General features: G+C 33.0%; 1 protein-coding gene across 4 annotated transcripts in view; it reads right to left on the reverse strand.

Annotated features, from left to right (window-relative positions):
* The window catches only part of LOC141386503 (uncharacterized), a 755573-nt gene extending 739256 nt beyond the window's left edge, over positions 1-16317 (reverse strand). For 2 of the 4 annotated variants that reach the window (XM_073955083.1, XM_073955081.1), the window contains exon 1: positions 14791-16317. The gene's annotated coding sequence lies outside the window, so the exon portion shown is untranslated. Of the gene's footprint in view, positions 1-1978; positions 2288-14790 lie in introns of those variants that run through there. The other 2 variants (XM_073955084.1, XM_073955082.1) reach the window with 2 other exon arrangements.
* Positions 16318-17571: the final 1254 nt, after the last annotated feature.

Consider the following 17571-nt stretch of genomic DNA (forward strand, 5'->3'; position numbering starts at 1 on the left):
ATTATTTATTATTTATTATTTATTATTTATTATTTATTATTTATTATTTATTATTTATTATTTATTATTTATTATTTATTATTTATTATTTATTATTTATTATTTATTATTTATTATTTATTATTTATTATTTATTATTTATTATTTATTATTTATTATTTATTATTTATTATTTATTATTTATTATTTATTATTTATTATTTATTATTTATTATTTATTATTTATTATTTATTATTTATTATTTATTATTTATTATTTATTATTTATTATTTATTATTTATTATTTATTATTTATTATTTATTATTTATTATTTATTATTTATTATTTATTATTTATTATTTATTATTTATTATTTATTATTTATTATTTATTATTTATTATTTATTATTTATTATTTATTATTTATTATTTATTATTTATTATTTATTATTTATTATTTATTATTTATTATTTATTATTTATTATTTATTATTTATTATTTATTATTTATTATTTATTATTTATTATTTATTATTTATTATTTATTATTTATTATTTATTATTTATTATTTATTATTTATTATTTATTATTTATTATTTATTATTTATTATTTATTATTTATTATTTATTATTTATTATTTATTATTTATTATTTATTATTTATTATTTATTATTTATTATTTATTATTTATTATTTATTATTTATTATTTATTATTTATTATTTATTATTTATTATTATTTATTATTTATTAATTAAACAACAAAAACATTTTTCCACAACATCCCATACGGGACAAGGGAGACTTCTCTCATATCAATGAGTGCACCCCGATTCATATTTAGCTCAATGATATGGGACCTACTGTTTATCGCCGAGTCCGAACGGCGTGTCTTAAGACACCACTTATGGAGAAGTTTTTCAAGGCTGAAATACTCAGGAAATGTCGCCAACATTACTGAGGGGTATTTTGCCACCGTTGAAAAATGTTTGATGTTGCATGGCCGGAGAGTCGAACCCCCGACCTTCTGCGTGCAAGGCGGGCGTGCATACCATTGCACCACGGTGGCACCCGTGGTATTATTAATTATTATTTATTATATTTATTATTTATTATATATATATATATATATATATATATATATATATATATATATATATATATAATGATTTATTTATTTATTTATTTATTTATTTATTGCCTGAAGGTATAATGCAAGATCGCCATGTTATATACCTTGGGTAATTCCTCCACCAACTAACATTTAATATTGCATAAAGACCTGGCCGCAAAAATGGATTTTTTCTCGTTAGATCCAGCACATTTTGAAAATTGCTCAAAACAAGGCTCTTGTCGATTGGTGCTAAGATATTGTGAATAAATACGGACGCTTCGAACGACGTTTGTATAATCGTCACAGATGACGAATCTTGGATCTATGCATCTGAGCCCGAAACAAAACAGCAATCGACTGTGTGGGTCTTCGAAGGCTTGGCTCGCCTCCAACGAAAGTTTTTCATGGAAGAAGAACTTCGAAGCAAATGTTCGCCTGTTTCTTCGATTAAACTGACCATGTGACTACTATACGGCTTAAGGATCGTAGGAAGATTAATCCTGAGCCTCCTGAGAAATTCAAAAAACGAACAAGAGAAGACGTATCATTGTGCACCATAACAATGTGAGCTCTCACACATCGATTCAAACCAGCGTCTTTTTGACCGCATAAAACATGGAATTGATGGGTCATCCGCCATACAGCTCTGACTAGGAACCCAATGACTCCATTTGATTCACACACATCAAGTAAAAAAGGCGATTTCAAAAACCACCATGTGCTTCAGTAATTGCTTTGAGCGAATTTGACAGTAAATATATGTACGTGTTTTCATTGTTAGGCCAGATAATTACGTTGAGGTATCTAAATGTCTTTATGTCGAAAATTGCTCTTCTGTATCATTTTTTATAAGATTTAGATTTACTGAAGCCAGACACTTACATTTCTTTTCAAAATCATATCTCTTCCAAAATTTGATCACAAAGTTCAATGTAAAAATTTATGTGATTTTAATTATTTTCACTACTACATCACTTTGGGACAATTTCGTTTTTAGAAAAATTTCTTTGACATATACACCCAAGTACATATTTTGGTAATCAAGAACACTTAAACTGTTTTTATAAACTGTTAAATATTGTTCTGAAACACAATACTTTTGACAAAATTACTCAAAAAAATATTAAGCCATCTTTACAGAAAAGTAAATATCAGTAGAAGAAGCTGTCATATCGTAATTTTTTACGGTACAAATTAGGGATACGCAAGTCGATTTTCGAGTAATCGATTCCTCGATTTTTTGATTTGAAGAATTTAAAAATCGAAGTCGACTTTGGACTTCATAGAAAATCAAAAGATCGATTTTCTATTATGATTCTTAAGGCCAAACCTATAACTCTGCGTGTGCGTTCAAAAATACAAAAACAAAATACATGTATTTCAAATTGGAGTTATAGGTTTGGCCCTTATTCATGTTCATACCAGCATTTGTATCACGTTGTTCGCTCTCATAATTACGGACACGAATTAACCCGTTCATACGACATGTTACACAATTCATAGCAACATGATTCATAGCTTAATACTTTTTTTTACTGATTTTAAAGAAAGATTCAGTCAAAAGACGAGTAAAATTAATCGATATAAACGGAAAAAATATTTGTCCTTCTTTCAGATATGTATGTATTTAACATTAAATTATATTAATTTCATTCATGTTTTCTTTTTTTTTTCGAAATTTTTGTGTGTTTCAGAACATTTTTTTATTTTTCTATTTTCAATATTAACGAGAGAGAGACCTGCCAAAATAACTTTTTGGTATACAGACTTTCTGGCAGGCATATGATTTTTGTTTCTAAATTTGTACGCAAATTTGAAACAATGGACAAGACAACTGCAATGAAAGAGAAGACAAAATTTGTAATGATTTGAATGTATACTATTTAATAAACCGTTTACTTTTCATTTATGTATGTTTTGCAGTTTTTAAAAAAAAAAAAATTGGGATTTTAATAAATTTTTAAATTTTGTATTTTTCCTGTCATTATTAATTTATTTCGATAAATTCTCTCATTTGTTAGAGATGGGACATATTTTATCGTCGTTCGGAGAGTAATTTAAATTGAACAATGTACAAAAATCGTTCTCAAAATTTTGTATGGGAAATTAAGTAATTTGTGTTCGAACAACGAATAGAGAGCGAATTAGCCTTAGCACGGTGGTGCTCAAAATATTTTGTGCATTAGTCTCTCTGAGCGAGTCTTTCCTTTGCTAAACCACGACAGATGAGAATAAAGAGAACATACATATTTTGTTGTTGCAGTCACGTTAACGTATATGGGTGATCTTGGCTGCCTTAGTATGAACAAGGCATTAGATTTTTGCAGTGTAAATCGCGAGATCAGTTCTGTTTTGACTTTTTATATTATATTACTATGAAAATGAAATATACAGATTACATTGGTAAGAGCAAGACAACAATATTATATTATTTGTTGTACTGATGAACAAAGTTAATCTAACGGTACTATAAACACACCATTTCTTTATAAAACCTGTCAATTTGGTTTATGAAGTCCGTGTTTAGACACACGGGAAAGTAAATTCAGTTTTTAGGCAATAGGGGGTAGGAAAGAGTATTGAGGAGCTCTTTCCTCTCCGCTCTCTCCCAAAAACTCAATTTACTTTCCCGAGAAATTTGTGTGTCTAAACACAGACGAAAGAAGTAAAACACCGCTGATTGTCACTTACCACGGTGTGCCTTAACCAAATTTAAATGGAAGGTGCTTACACCTGGGAAGTTTTTGCAGATTTTGAAACTGCAATGCTCATAGATGAGAAAAATCAAAAAAACTAAAAAAATCGCCGGGGGGCTTTTTTAATAAATCGCGGTCAAAGTTCACAATTTTAGGGGTTTTAGGGACTAAGAAAATGTTGTAGAAGGGAAAATTCTGTACAAGATTGACCTTTGTGATATTTTCGTTTTACCGTTTTTGAGATATAGAAGCTCAAATTGAGACAATGCATTGACTGTATCGCCCCTTTATAAAACAATATGATGAAGGGTGCGCCTTAACTAACTTTTAATGAAAACCTCTTACACAGGGGAAGTTTTTGTGAATTCTGAAACAGCAATGTTCATAGATGAGAAAAATTCCAAAACTAGAAAAAAAATGTTGTAGGGATTTTTAAATAAATCGCGGCCAAAATTCACATTTTTAGGTGTTTTTTATGTTTTCACTATTTTGCTTGGAAACCGAAAGTCCTATCGGAATGGGACTAAAGAAAATTTTGTAGCTGTGAAAATTCTCTACAAGACTGAGCTTTAGGTCTTTTCGTAGGTCTTTCCATTTTTGAGATATAGAGGTTCAGTTCAAATTTTTAGGTTTTTACCTTAAGTCTTCAAGATTTTGCTTGAAAACCGCAAGTCATGTCAAAATGGGACTAAAGATAATATTGTAGCTGTGAAAATTCTCTACAATGCTGATTTATTTTTTCTTAGATTGTACCATTTTTGAGATATATACGTTTAGGATGGGAAATTGCAGTCATAACATTGTTTTATAAGGAGACTTGTCCCAATTTGAACTTCTATATCTCAAAAACGGTAAATCTTACGAAAATATCATAAAGGTCAATCATGTGGAGACTTTTCACAGCTACAATTTTCTTTAGGCCCATTTACATAGGACTCGTGGTTTCCAAGAAAAATCGTGAAAACCTAAAGAACCTCAAAAATGTGAACGAAAATCGCGATTTATTTGAAAATCCCTCCGGCGATTTTTTTTTGTTTCTTGTTATTTCTCATCTATGAGCTTTGTAGTTTCGGCATTTGCAAAAACTTCCCAGGTGTAAGCACTTCCATTTAAAATTAGTTAAGGCGCACCGTGCTTACACCTTATTTACATATAGCACTATGCATGTAATGCAATGTAAACAATGTTAAAAATAAAATCAAATTACCGAAAAGTAGACTTCTCCATTTTGAGTAAAGATCGAAAGGTCGATTTTTGATTTCCAAGTAAAAATCAAAAGATCGAGTTTTAAGTTTCAACCAAAAATCAAAAGATCGAAAAGTCGACTTTTGCTTGCAACCCGTCGTTTGTGTTTTTTGGACTAAACAAACAAAAAAAGATCGATGACAGAGAAGCCACAGCCGATATGTCTTATGAGCCGCTACCAACGACGAAACCGGTCAACGGCCCTTGGGTCATTAAGCTCGACTCCAAACTATACTAGGAGTCACAGTCAAAAGTATCCATTTGAGTTTCTTTCATTGAAAATGCAATTGTTAAAAGTCAATTAATGAAAGTGATTTTCTTTTTTTTATATTTTTACATTAGTGTCTTAACTTAAAATTTGCAAAATTCTGGTAAATGTAGATAAAAAACGAGTAAGGAAAGGATCATAGTCGGGCGGGGCCGACTATATGATACCCTACACCACTATGAATAAATATATATATATATATATATATATATATATATGTATAGGAGATATATATCAATTTGAACTGATTTCTATATAATATGGTACACTTATTACTAGACAAAATTCGGTCACACATTCCAAATTTCTTCAAAATTGGACAGATATAGGGTGTTTCGTGCAGCAAATACGCGAAATCGCTCGAAAATATATATGGGAGCTATATCAAAATCTGAACCGATTTCGATATAATTTGACACATTTATTTCTAGACTAAGTTTAGTCCCACAATCCAAATATCATCAAAATCTGACGTATATAGCGTGTTTGGTGCAGCAATTACGTCAAATCGGCCGAAAATATATATGGGAGCTATATCCAAATCTGAACCGCTTTCGATGTATTTTGGCACATTTGTTTTTAGACCGAATTCAGTTACACATTCCATATTGCATCAAAATCGCACGTATATTGCCTGTTTGGTGCCGCAAATACGGCAAATCGGACTAAAATATATATGGGAGCTATATCCAAATCTGAACCGATTTCGATATAATTTGGCATACTTATTTCTAGATCAAATTCAGTAACACATACCAAATTTCATCAAAAGCGGACCTATGTATCGTGTTTGGTGCAGCAAATACGTCAAATCGGACGAAAATATTTATGAGAGCTACATATATCCAAATCTGAACCGATTTTCACCAAAAGCAATAGCGTTCTTCCTATGGCTAAAGAAATTATATTCCCCGATTTTCAGCTGAATCGGACAAAAAATGCGACCTGTACGTTGCGAACAAAAATACATGGACAGACGGACGGACATGCATAAATCGACTTAGAAAGTGATTCTATGTATGTATATGTTACATACAAATGCACAAAGACATAATACCCCTTACCACAGTGTGGCGTAGGGTATAATAATAACTGTTAAACAACATCGATTTCTATCGCACAGTGAAAAGTATCCACATTAAAAGTTGTATTAAACAAAAAGTATTTCTTAGATGTTTAGTAATTGGTATTATGTCCCTTAGAGATTTGCGCATTTTTGACATACATAGATTGAACTAAATTTTCGGTGCAAGAAATCTGACATTTTCACCATTCTTTCTGTAAGGCATTTTTCAAGTTTGCTATACTTGAGATGTTAAGACTTCTTATATTTCTGTCCAAAATACTCCATATATTTTTTATAGGGATTGGAGAGAGGTGTTTGAATCACTTTTTGGCAGTTATATGGCATTCATTCTCAAACACTGCGTGATTTATGGATGTGGTCATTATTATATTGATAAAATTGGAATGTTGCCCCTAATTCCATTTTTTCATCGCAACATTTCAAATTATCCTTCAGAAAGTTTAAATAACACATAATTCCTTCGATGAAGACAAAATTCCATACACGGGAAGAACTCATAATACTCCATACCACAGCAGACCCTTCTCCGTGCGTTATGGTTGGAATTGTGTTCTTACGGTCCAAGAACGTGTATACCCTACGCCATACCTTACTTGGTCCATCCGACCTAAACAGGTAAAGTTAGCTTTCATTGGCGAAAATAACAGTCTTCCAAAGCTCAAAATCCTGTTGTTCGTAATCCTGAACGAGAATTGGATTTAGGATTTATTATTTCGGCTTGGTTTCCTTCGATTTTCTCCTGTTTCATATATGCCGGTAAATAAATAATTATTATCAGAATATTAATGTTATATCCTTTTATTCAGTACTTGCGATGATATCTCGTCAGGACCACATGCTTTTATAACTTTTATGGATTTTATCGCGGCCTCAACTTCTTGTTTTGTTATATGTATATGTTCCTTCTGGTGGTTCAATCCTCACCATCTAATAAGTTGATCGGTAAAAAGGAGTTTTACTCGTATGTAATCATTCCATATTGTCATATGATCGATATTTCCAAAAATAGTTTCATTTTCATTATTGTACAAAATTTTGTTATAAGGCCATGAAACGCTTTATCCTTACGATTTTTTGGAATACATACATATTATTTTCTATCGTTTGAAAGTCATTTAGGACTCGGTGATCAATTTCAAGAAAATAGGGGCGGCTTAGCCTTAATTTTTCAGGAGATCCTCTACCTTCCCTCCCAGTCCTTGGTTTGGCTGGCTTATGTGTTTCACGAAATCGATTATTTATGTATTTTCGTAACTTTTGCACATTATTTCAACTATATTCGACTAATTATTCAAAAATAAGCAAAAATTCCCTTCATTTCTGCCGTTTTTATAATGAAATGTAAACAGTTTTCTCTTTTCTAGGATAGCGTTTTTCCTTAGTGCTAAATTTTAATAATTTGCTGAGATTCTGTTTTTCCTTAGTGCTAAATTTTAATAATTTGCTGAGATTCTGTCCACAATTATTAAAATTTATACTAATATTGCAGAAAATATTTAACAAAAGTTACAAAAACCGAATATTTTTGACGCAAAGAAAACAGGGTTAACAACGTTTTCTTTGTTATTCTCGCTTGTAGGGTTGCCATGGATCCATGTTACATACATTTTTTAATTACCACAGGACCAACATTTTTTTAATTATTTGGTTTTTTTGATATTGGGTATGGGCTTCTAAAATACTGAGGTGCTATTATTGGTGAAATTGAAAACCGAATATTTTTGACACTCACTATATATCCGTAAAGAGCAAGAAAACAGAAAGGACCTTATGATCATACTAAACGTTATGATTGTTAATGATTGAATGATTTTGATGCCTTTTTTGAAAGTAGTAATATTTTTGATGTATTGTAAATCAGATGATAGATCATTCCAATGACGTATTCCCTTTCAGACACAAGGCTCCTCCGTCTAAAAGGTATAATCTTTCCTCTAAGTGATCTTGTAAATGATAGTCTTTTGAACAGATACCTTTGATAATAGCATTAGAATGTTTTTGCCAACAGGCAACTAATTTTGGGAGGAGTGTATGAATGTGTTAAGCATAACGCGCGAAGTTTGGAGTAGGTTTGTCCAACGATAGTCCGGTCAAAATAGACATGCGTATAAGGGGGAAATAGCAAAAATTCACACAAAGCTGAATTTTGGTGGAGAGCTAGGGTTAGGCATTAGAAGCAACGTCCTAAATGTCCCCATCGATCCCATGTGTGCAAAACAAGTTATTCGGGGTCAAAGGTCATTTTTGGAGGCATTATTCAGTTTTTTTTAATTTTTCTCAAAAACGGTAATACTAAGCAAAAGCTCGCTAAAGTAAAAGTTGTACATTCAATAATTGTCTACAAGATTGGTCTTTACGATTCTTAAAAAAGACTTACCATTTTCGAGATATCTCGATCTAAAGGTCAAATAAAAAATTAGCGGCGTAAGTACATTATGAGGCGAACCGGTTAAAGTAACGACACTATGTGTTAAATACTTCCGTAAGCTTTTAAACGATATCCACTTTGCAGTAATCGGCTCAGTAGAACCGGGTCTAACCCGGTTTTAAAATTTGGCCTTTCGGGTCTAATAACAGGCGAACCGGATCCGCAACCTTTGAAAATTATACATTTCCGTAATCAGTGCAACAAACCCTACCTTCGGACAAAATTTGAAAAAAATCGGAGAGTTTTCGTTGGGGTCGTTCCCGTTGGGCTTTCGATTATACCTGTGGGTTAAATGGGATATTTTTGCATAAAATGACTCTAACATTGAATAACTCTGCTAAACACACTCCGATTTTGTTGGAATTTTTTTTAGAAGATAGCTATAATTTCGCTCTTCAAGAAAATATATATTTTTTGGGGGGACAGACCCGATTACTTCGCTTATTTTAGCCGGTTCGTCTGAATATGTGCACATTGCCCTTATAAGTGCATAAAAATCATGTGTTTTTTAGAACAGCTGTATCTCAAGAATGGTTCCTTCTAAGAAAAAAATTATAAGGGTCAAACTTGTAGGTAATTTTTCTGTCTACAATATTTACTTTAGTCAAATCCGAAAAAAGAAATCCGAAAACCTAAAAACCCTTAAATTTTGACCTTTGACCCCGAATAATTTTTTTTGCACACATGGGATCGATGGGGACTTTTTGGAGGTTGCTTATAATGACAAACCCTAGCTCTCCACCAAAATTCAGCTTTGTGGGATTTTTTGTTATTTCAATGTCTATTTTGACCGGACTAACGACAGCGTTTATATGGTTGTTCCAGTTTAGGGAGTTGTTGAAAATGACGCCAATATTTTTGACGCTGGAGACCAGTTCAATTTTTTCCATTGTTGACAAGGATATCAAAGTGTGGCAGTGAAACGTTTTTTTTATTTTTATGAACGATGAAACATTTTGATTTAGTTGGATTTAAAAATAATCCATTCGCTTTATCCCATTCTCACACTCGGGAGAGATCATTATTAAGTTTTTCCACACACAGACTTATCTTATTTGGAGGGCTACTCAAAAATATCTGCACATCATCGGCATACATGTGCACTTCGCAATGGCGTAGTTGATCAGATAGGTTATTCGCATATAAGGAAAAAAGGAGTGGACCTAAGATAGATCCCTGTGGGACTCTTTTTTCAATCATCATGGGTTTAGATATCATTGTTCCTGAATAAACTGACTGAGATCCGTTGGAAAGAAATTAAATAATAAGTTGAAGTATTAGAGAAATTTAAAAACGGCGTAGTTTAAAACACAAGACAATGGTCGAGTAATACATGAAAACATAGCTGATTTTCGTCAATGTTCTGCTCAGCACCAACTGTATATATGTCTTCCCAGAAGGTCGGATTGGTGGTAGTAAAATGCCGGTTATCTTCACACTGGGCTATTAATGCTTGCCCAAGAATTCCAAAGGAAAAAGAAATCACTCACACACAAACTTGATTATTTCCCGATTATAAAGTCTTTTATTAGAAATTCAAGTTGTAATGATTAATACAATGTTGAGTTTTAAATAAACGGTTTTTGTGGTCGGTATGGTTAGGAGCTTAACACTTCTTATTATTTCTTTGAACTACGACTGAAATAGCGCGAGACAAAAAACCAAAACAAAATTAACATCGGCGCCTGTCGTTAGTTAACACACCGCCGACAGTAACAAATGACATTGCTAACAGGCCACCGGATAAACTGGTCAAATTTATATCCGTAGCTGGCGCTACCATTCAATCTCACACCGTATGGAATCTAAAACTTCCATTAAGGCGGTGGTACAGTTGTGTTCAGCACGAAAACCTTATTTTTATTTTTTCAAATATTTTTGACAGCAAGCACAATATTGTTATTGGGCGAAATTGGGCGATTTTGGTATTGGTATGATTTTCTTCCAAACATTTGGAAATGTGCTGGAACTAAATATAGGTTATGTTTGACAATGCGCGAGGGAGTAATATTCTCACAAAGCTAGGGTCAATTTCGTCGGGACAAATGGCGTTAGATGTAACAATTTTGAAGCAGTTTAAAACATCCTAACGCAATGAAACTACATTGAATGATGTTCTAGAATTATGTCCATAGTAGGAAGGGTGAATATGAAGAGAGGGTATATTGATAAACGTTTTATTTAGTTCATCGACATCACCATTATAAATGCTGGAAGCCTTGCATTTCCCCAAACCAATGTCACTAACAGTTCTCCTTTTACTTTTGGAATCTATAACAAACCTGAATTTATATACATATGTATGTATATGTGATAATCTGCCTTTGCGGAGTTTATGCGACTATTAACTCTTTTTCCTAGCGGAACGAAAATCTTCTTAAATCTCTGGCGTTTTAAATCTCTTCCACCTAGAATAAGCTATATCCCTTTCTTTAATACTTGAATTGATAGAGGAGTTGAACCACGATTTATTCTTAGAAGATATATTTTAGAAGAAGATATATTTTTCATTGTATAGTGCAAGTATATTATCTGAGAGAAATTCTACTTGTTGGTCAACAGAAATTAGGTCATATATGTATATGATCCCAATTGATTTGAAGAAATTTTGACTCTATATCAATGTAGTTTAAATTCCTGTGTATTTGGTCCAAAATTTGGTCTTCGTAATATTTTGTCCAAACTTAGTTTATGTTCGGAGGCATTATCGGTACACAAAATCTGCGAAGCCGGTATTAGATTCGATATTGTCAATAGATTTTTTATTTGTTCAATCCTTTATTTTTTTCATTTTAAAATATTATAGTCCCAGCGCCAGAAGGCCTTGTAGGGACAAAACTGACAACCATAGTACATATTACAATATAATATATTGTTATTTATAAAATTTTCTCTTTACAAAAAAAAAATTAATTTACGAAAGAAGTGTATCAATTCTAGTTAATAAAAATTGCTTCAATTTATATTAAAAAGAAGAAATCGAACTTAAATTCTTTATCTGAGAAGGTAATTTGTTGTATTCTGTGGGCCCAGCAAAACCAATTCTCTGCTTTGTGACCTCAAAGCGGCACGTTGCTGTATGTAACTGACCATATTGAAGTTCTTAGGAAGTTTATTGATCTGGAATGTGTACTAGTAACTGTTTAAAAACGTAACGTAAAATATAATATATAATATATAGGTATAATCCCCGTATTGGCAAGATGGACTTAGCCCGTTCCTTATAGAGCCTTACAGTTGGATATCTCCTCGGCAAGTTCAAAGCTACCTTTAAAGCCGTATTTTGAGCACGCTGTAACTTCTTTAATGGACCGTTAATCATACTTGCATAAACTCCTGGCAAGTGAGTCAGGTGTGAATGTATCAATGTTTGATATATTAAGATCATGGTCTCGCTTGTTAAATGTCCTCTAAATTTCCGGAGAACACCTGTAGCTGATGCCACTTAATGCCGGGCATACACTATGGGCATGCAGGACAGCATTTGTAATAGTATTAGTAAATTTTGAAGTTTTTGTCAATGTATTTGGGAGTAGTTTTGGCAGGATTGAAATCAAAATAGTTTTGATTTTGTAAATGAACCCCTTTCAATCCCATGAATTTTGTTTACTTTCCAAGTAACCAACAAATAATTTTTGAAAACAACAAATATTATTTGTGAGGAAATTAAAGAAATTTGAAAACTTTAACCCAAAATCGAGTTTTGGAGGAAAATTCATCATTTTTGGAATATGGATTGAAGGAATGCCACACACTATTCAATCGCACACGTACACAAGGCTTCATTTGGCAGTATAGTGTATGCCCCGCATTAGATGACATATATGAGAGTTCCATGACATGTTGATTTCCATAGTTAACCCAAAATATTTCACAGACCTCGATTCCATAACTGGCACTCCATTTATGTGTACACTTATAGTTTCTTCACGATGAGGTTTAAACCGTAAAAATTTGGTCTTTGTTGGATTTAACACCAGTAGTGGGATTCCGTAACTCATTTTTGCTGTTATCGATAATTGTCGGTAAAATTAAAGTGCTTATAATTTCGATAATTAACGACATTTTTCGGTAAGTTAACGATGAATAAAAAGTAGTCGCTAGCCTCTACCGACACAAGCAGTGATGCCAACTTTTCTTTATGTTTTTAGTCATAATTTTGCGATTTAATTTTACCGATTTTTGTCGGTAAGAGCAAAAATGAGTTACAGAATCCCACTACAGATTGTTTAAACTTGCGAACTCTGCTAACAATACTGAATCATATTCAATTTGAGCTCGAAGGACCTTATCATCTGTGTATCCATAAAACAGGCTATCATCGTCGGCAAATATAAAAAGTTTTCCGAAAAACAGCATATTTTTTAAATCATTGATGTAAAGTTTAAATAACAGTGGGCCCAACACACTTCCTTGTGGTTTACCGTATCTTACAGGTACCCTCGCACTTTGTTCATTGCCAATTTTCACAAATTGATGCCGATTCTGCAAAAAATCTTTAAAAAATAATAAGGTTTCATTGTTAAACCCAATGTATTTCAGCTTTTTCAACAAAATACCATGGTCCACAAGATCAAATGCCTTAGTAAAATTGAAAAATACTCCGGCTACTGCTCTACATCCTGTGTCAATTCCACTGCAAACATGTTCAACAATATTAAACAAGGCTTCATCAGTCCCAGATTCTTTCCTAAAGCCAAACTGATTTGTAAACATAATATGTGTATCCTCAACATACGCTGTAATCTGTTCAAACAGTATCTTCTAAAATAACTTATCAAGCACTGATAAAACTGCAATTGGTCTAAAATCTTGAAGACCTTTTGAATTCGCTTTTTTGGGGACTGGATTATCTTGTGAAATTTTAGAATATCTGTATATTTTCCACATCTTAGCATATTGTTGAATATCTTTAATAGTATTTCCGCAACAGCGTCTTTTCTAATCAGCAACGTTTTTGGTTTAATGTTGTCTTGACCACAACTTTTTTCCCTCATATTTAAGCCATCAAGTTCGTTCAATATTCGGTTCTTGTCAACTTGATTTAGACCAAACTGGCCGTCTTCCATTGTCAGGGTCCCAAAGAAATTAAAATCGTCATCAGGATGTTTCTGCATGCCATTCACTAATTCCTGAACAGAACGATGAAAATATGTATTCAATGCATTAGATCTTTCAAAATCTGTCTCCAAAATATTGCCATCCAAATCAACAATTTCTCCAAAAGATTCTTTATCTCTACCCAGTTCGTGATTCAAAAACCTCCAAACCTTTCTTACATCTCCGTTACATGATTGAATGTTGTCTCTGTAGAAATTATCTATCAGGCATTTGTTACATGCTTTTATTACCTTGCTTATCCTTTTTAATCTAATGACAATACTTTGGTCATTTCGACGTTTGCGTTTCAGATTAAGCAATTTGTTTTTGTAATCTCTTAAAGAAACCAGTTGATCAGTTACCCAAGGTGATATACATATTTTGCCTTCTGATTAAAGTTGCAATTCACACAGGCTTACTTGTTACATTTAAATTCGTCAAATTAGTGTAAAAATTTACAACACAACAATTAAACTAAAATGCAAAAATAATTAGGATTAAATGTAGATATCACGGCGGTTTCTTAAAAACTAGTCTATCACAGTTGCTAGGTAAAACACAACTAATAATTTTCAAGTCACTGTAAACAAGGAACCCTCGTACATCGTTGTGATCATGATAAGAAGGACTGCTTGTGATAACAATTTCAACTCGATCAGAGAGGTGGCCCTAAACAACATTTAAGCAGAATTTCCCCAACACAACAAACATTCCACAGCGATCCTGAGGAGGCCCCTAAACTTGGACTCTAGTTCCCACATATTTTCTCGTGTTTAAAAACTTTTTAAAAAATACTTGTGGCTTTTCACTTGCCTTCTTGTTCTGTTTAGTTATTATTATTAAATTATTTAAGATTTTACATTCATTCACCTTTATGCGTCGACGACAATAGAATGCGTTGGTGAGGGTGATTTGTTGTCACTCTCTTGTGTTGCTGCTGCAAAATTTCTGGTTCTCTTCGCAAAACTTATGAAAGGGGGGAACGCCGTTGTTGATGTTGTTGTTTTGTCACACAATTAAGCTCTGCTCTTGCACAAATTCACAATATAAAACAAAATTACACTCAGCACAAATTGCTTTGAAGAATGAATATTTTGAATTTTGTAATTCACTTTTATCGATTAAAATTATTAATATTAATTAAAAAAAATGGCACCACAAATACCAACAAACACGTTTGCACTTTATAATTTACTCTGCTTTTACTCTTAAAAGTGGAGCTCGCTCTCTCTCCTTGCTTCGCTCTTTTAGCATAAAAAACTCTATTACACGAATGGCTTGATTCTTTTATTTATTTATTTTTCCTTTCTTAAACTTCTTTTTTGTGATTTCCTTTTTTATGACTTGGAGCAAGGAGCGTGGGGAATGAAAGAAAAAATTTCGTAGCGTTGTTGTGAATTGTTGTAGGATATAGAATAATTTTTGTTTGGATTTTGTTTTTTTTAGTTGCGGTAACGAACACACAACGCGTCAAATCAAAAAAAAACTGTTGTTAGTGGTTCACGACGAAAGGCAATGTAACGCGGACAAGCGACACCGGCCGATGAACACGAAAGCGGCGGCGAGTTTCAATAAAGTAAGTAATCGAATGTCAATCTTTGCTTAGAAATCAAAGTGCGGCTTTTTATTTGGTTTTTATTCTGCTTCTTCTTTTTCTTGTTAATCGGTGGAATTTACAAAAGCATTAACATTAAAGAACGGCGACGGTTTGGTTTTGTTTTTCTTTTTTCTCTATATTTTGCACTTGATGTTTACATTGATTTCAAAAAAAGACACAAACCCACACACACACATTTACTTTTTTGTTTGAGTGGGGGGATAGTGTTAAAAATTGGCAAAATTTTGTTTTAATTTTCTTCTGTATACATTTTTCTTTTCTTTTTAATTTTTTATGCAAACTTTCCACTTTTCAATTCCTTTTTTTTTTTTGCTTTTCAAACAAAAGGAAAACAATTTTCAACACTTTTTGCTAGGCTCCACAATTTTTTTTAATTTTTTTGTACAAACGTAACGTTGCCGTAGCCGCTGCTGTCGACGTCGTCGTTCTTCACTTGTAATTCTTCTTCTCCCCACACACACCGTTCCAATTGAGGATGATGGTGAAGATGATGTTATTGGCGTTGTTGCTGCTGCTGCTAGTTATTCCACCAAGTACACATAAAAATACTTTGAAAACAGCCACAAAAATACTGTATTCTCTCCTTTTTTGTGTGGGTATTCCTCCGCCGTCGTCTATGGATGTTGGTGTATTTTATGATGATGGCTGTTATGTTTTATTCTTCTTCTTCTCTTTCTTGTTTTGAAATTCAACCCGCTTTCGTTCTTCCGTTAAACAATTAACTAACGTTCCGTACGGCACAACTTGTTCGCAAGCACTCACTTTTTGGACTACTACTCAATGTTTGCGCCACACAATCATCAACTGGATGGTTGTGTGTGAGTGTGTGTGTGCGAGTGAATGTTCGTTTGCCTTTTGGAGTTTATTGGGGGTTTAAGTACGAGAGAGAATGTGTTTGGATGAGACACTCGTCGTATTCTCATTACTTGACTTTGTTTATCTCTTTGTTGTTGTTTTTCCAGCTGAGAGACAAACCAATTGGTTTGTGGATACTGGAATATTGAGTTATTGAGTGTTGTTTAAGCAACCCCTCTCCCATAATGTTTGTGATAAATTTCAACCAGTGAGAGACAGACAAATGGTGTGTGATAAAAAAAGAGGTGAAAACTTGTTTAAGAGTTTACCTACCTGATGTTAAAGAGTACAGTTTATTTGTTATTGTATTAACCGGTTTATACAAAAAATGTATACAAAAGCAAGGCTTTGAAAGATACAGTGAGTCACAGTCAAAAGTATTCACTTCACTTTCTTTCATTAAAACTGTGAGGACAAAAGTCACTACGTTTGTTTTTATCCCCACCTTTATTGTTGTTATTGTCTTTGGATTATATCTGTTGAATTATATAATTGAATTGGTAAATAAAACTTACTAAGAAACACGTGGTTTTTTCTGTAATGGGGTAGGTACCCCAATGGCACGTGGTTTTTAAATTATTTAAACTTATTTTCTGGGTAATAGGTACCGACTGTTTTCCTATAAAAGGACCGGAGGAAATCGAAAGGGGATCAGTCGGTGTTCAAAGGAAGTCAAGTCAACTAGTGCGCGAATTTAATCGAGTGGAAGTAAACAATCGCAGATAACCAGGTGAGTCAGAGTGGTGATATTCAATTTCTTGCCCAGATTCCTTGAAGTGTCTATAACTCTTGGAACTTCTTCGCGTACTCTTGCCCAGATTCTTTGAAGTGTTCGCAACTCTTGGAACTCTTTCGCGTACTCTTGCCCAGATTCCTTGAAGTGTTCGCAACTCTTGGAACTCCTTCCCGTACTCTTGCCCAGATTCCTTAAAGTGTTCGTAACTCTTGGAACTCCTTCGCGTACTCTTGCCCAGATTCCTTGAAGTGTTCGCAACTCTTGGAACTCCTTCGCGTACTCTTGCCCAGATTCCTTGAAGTGTTCGTAACTCTTGGAACTTCGCGTACTCTTGGCCAGATTCCTTGAAGTGTTCGTAACTCTTGGAACACCCATTCGCGTATCATTGTCCGAATTCCTTGAGGTATCTGCAAATCCTGAGTCCTCTCTCCCGCGTACACTC

The sequence above is a fragment of the Musca autumnalis genome, unplaced genomic scaffold, assembly GCF_047663935.1.
Source record: "Musca autumnalis isolate F117 unplaced genomic scaffold, ASM4766393v1 scaffold_5, whole genome shotgun sequence".
Classification (NCBI taxonomy): Eukaryota; Metazoa; Arthropoda; class Insecta; order Diptera; family Muscidae; genus Musca; species Musca autumnalis.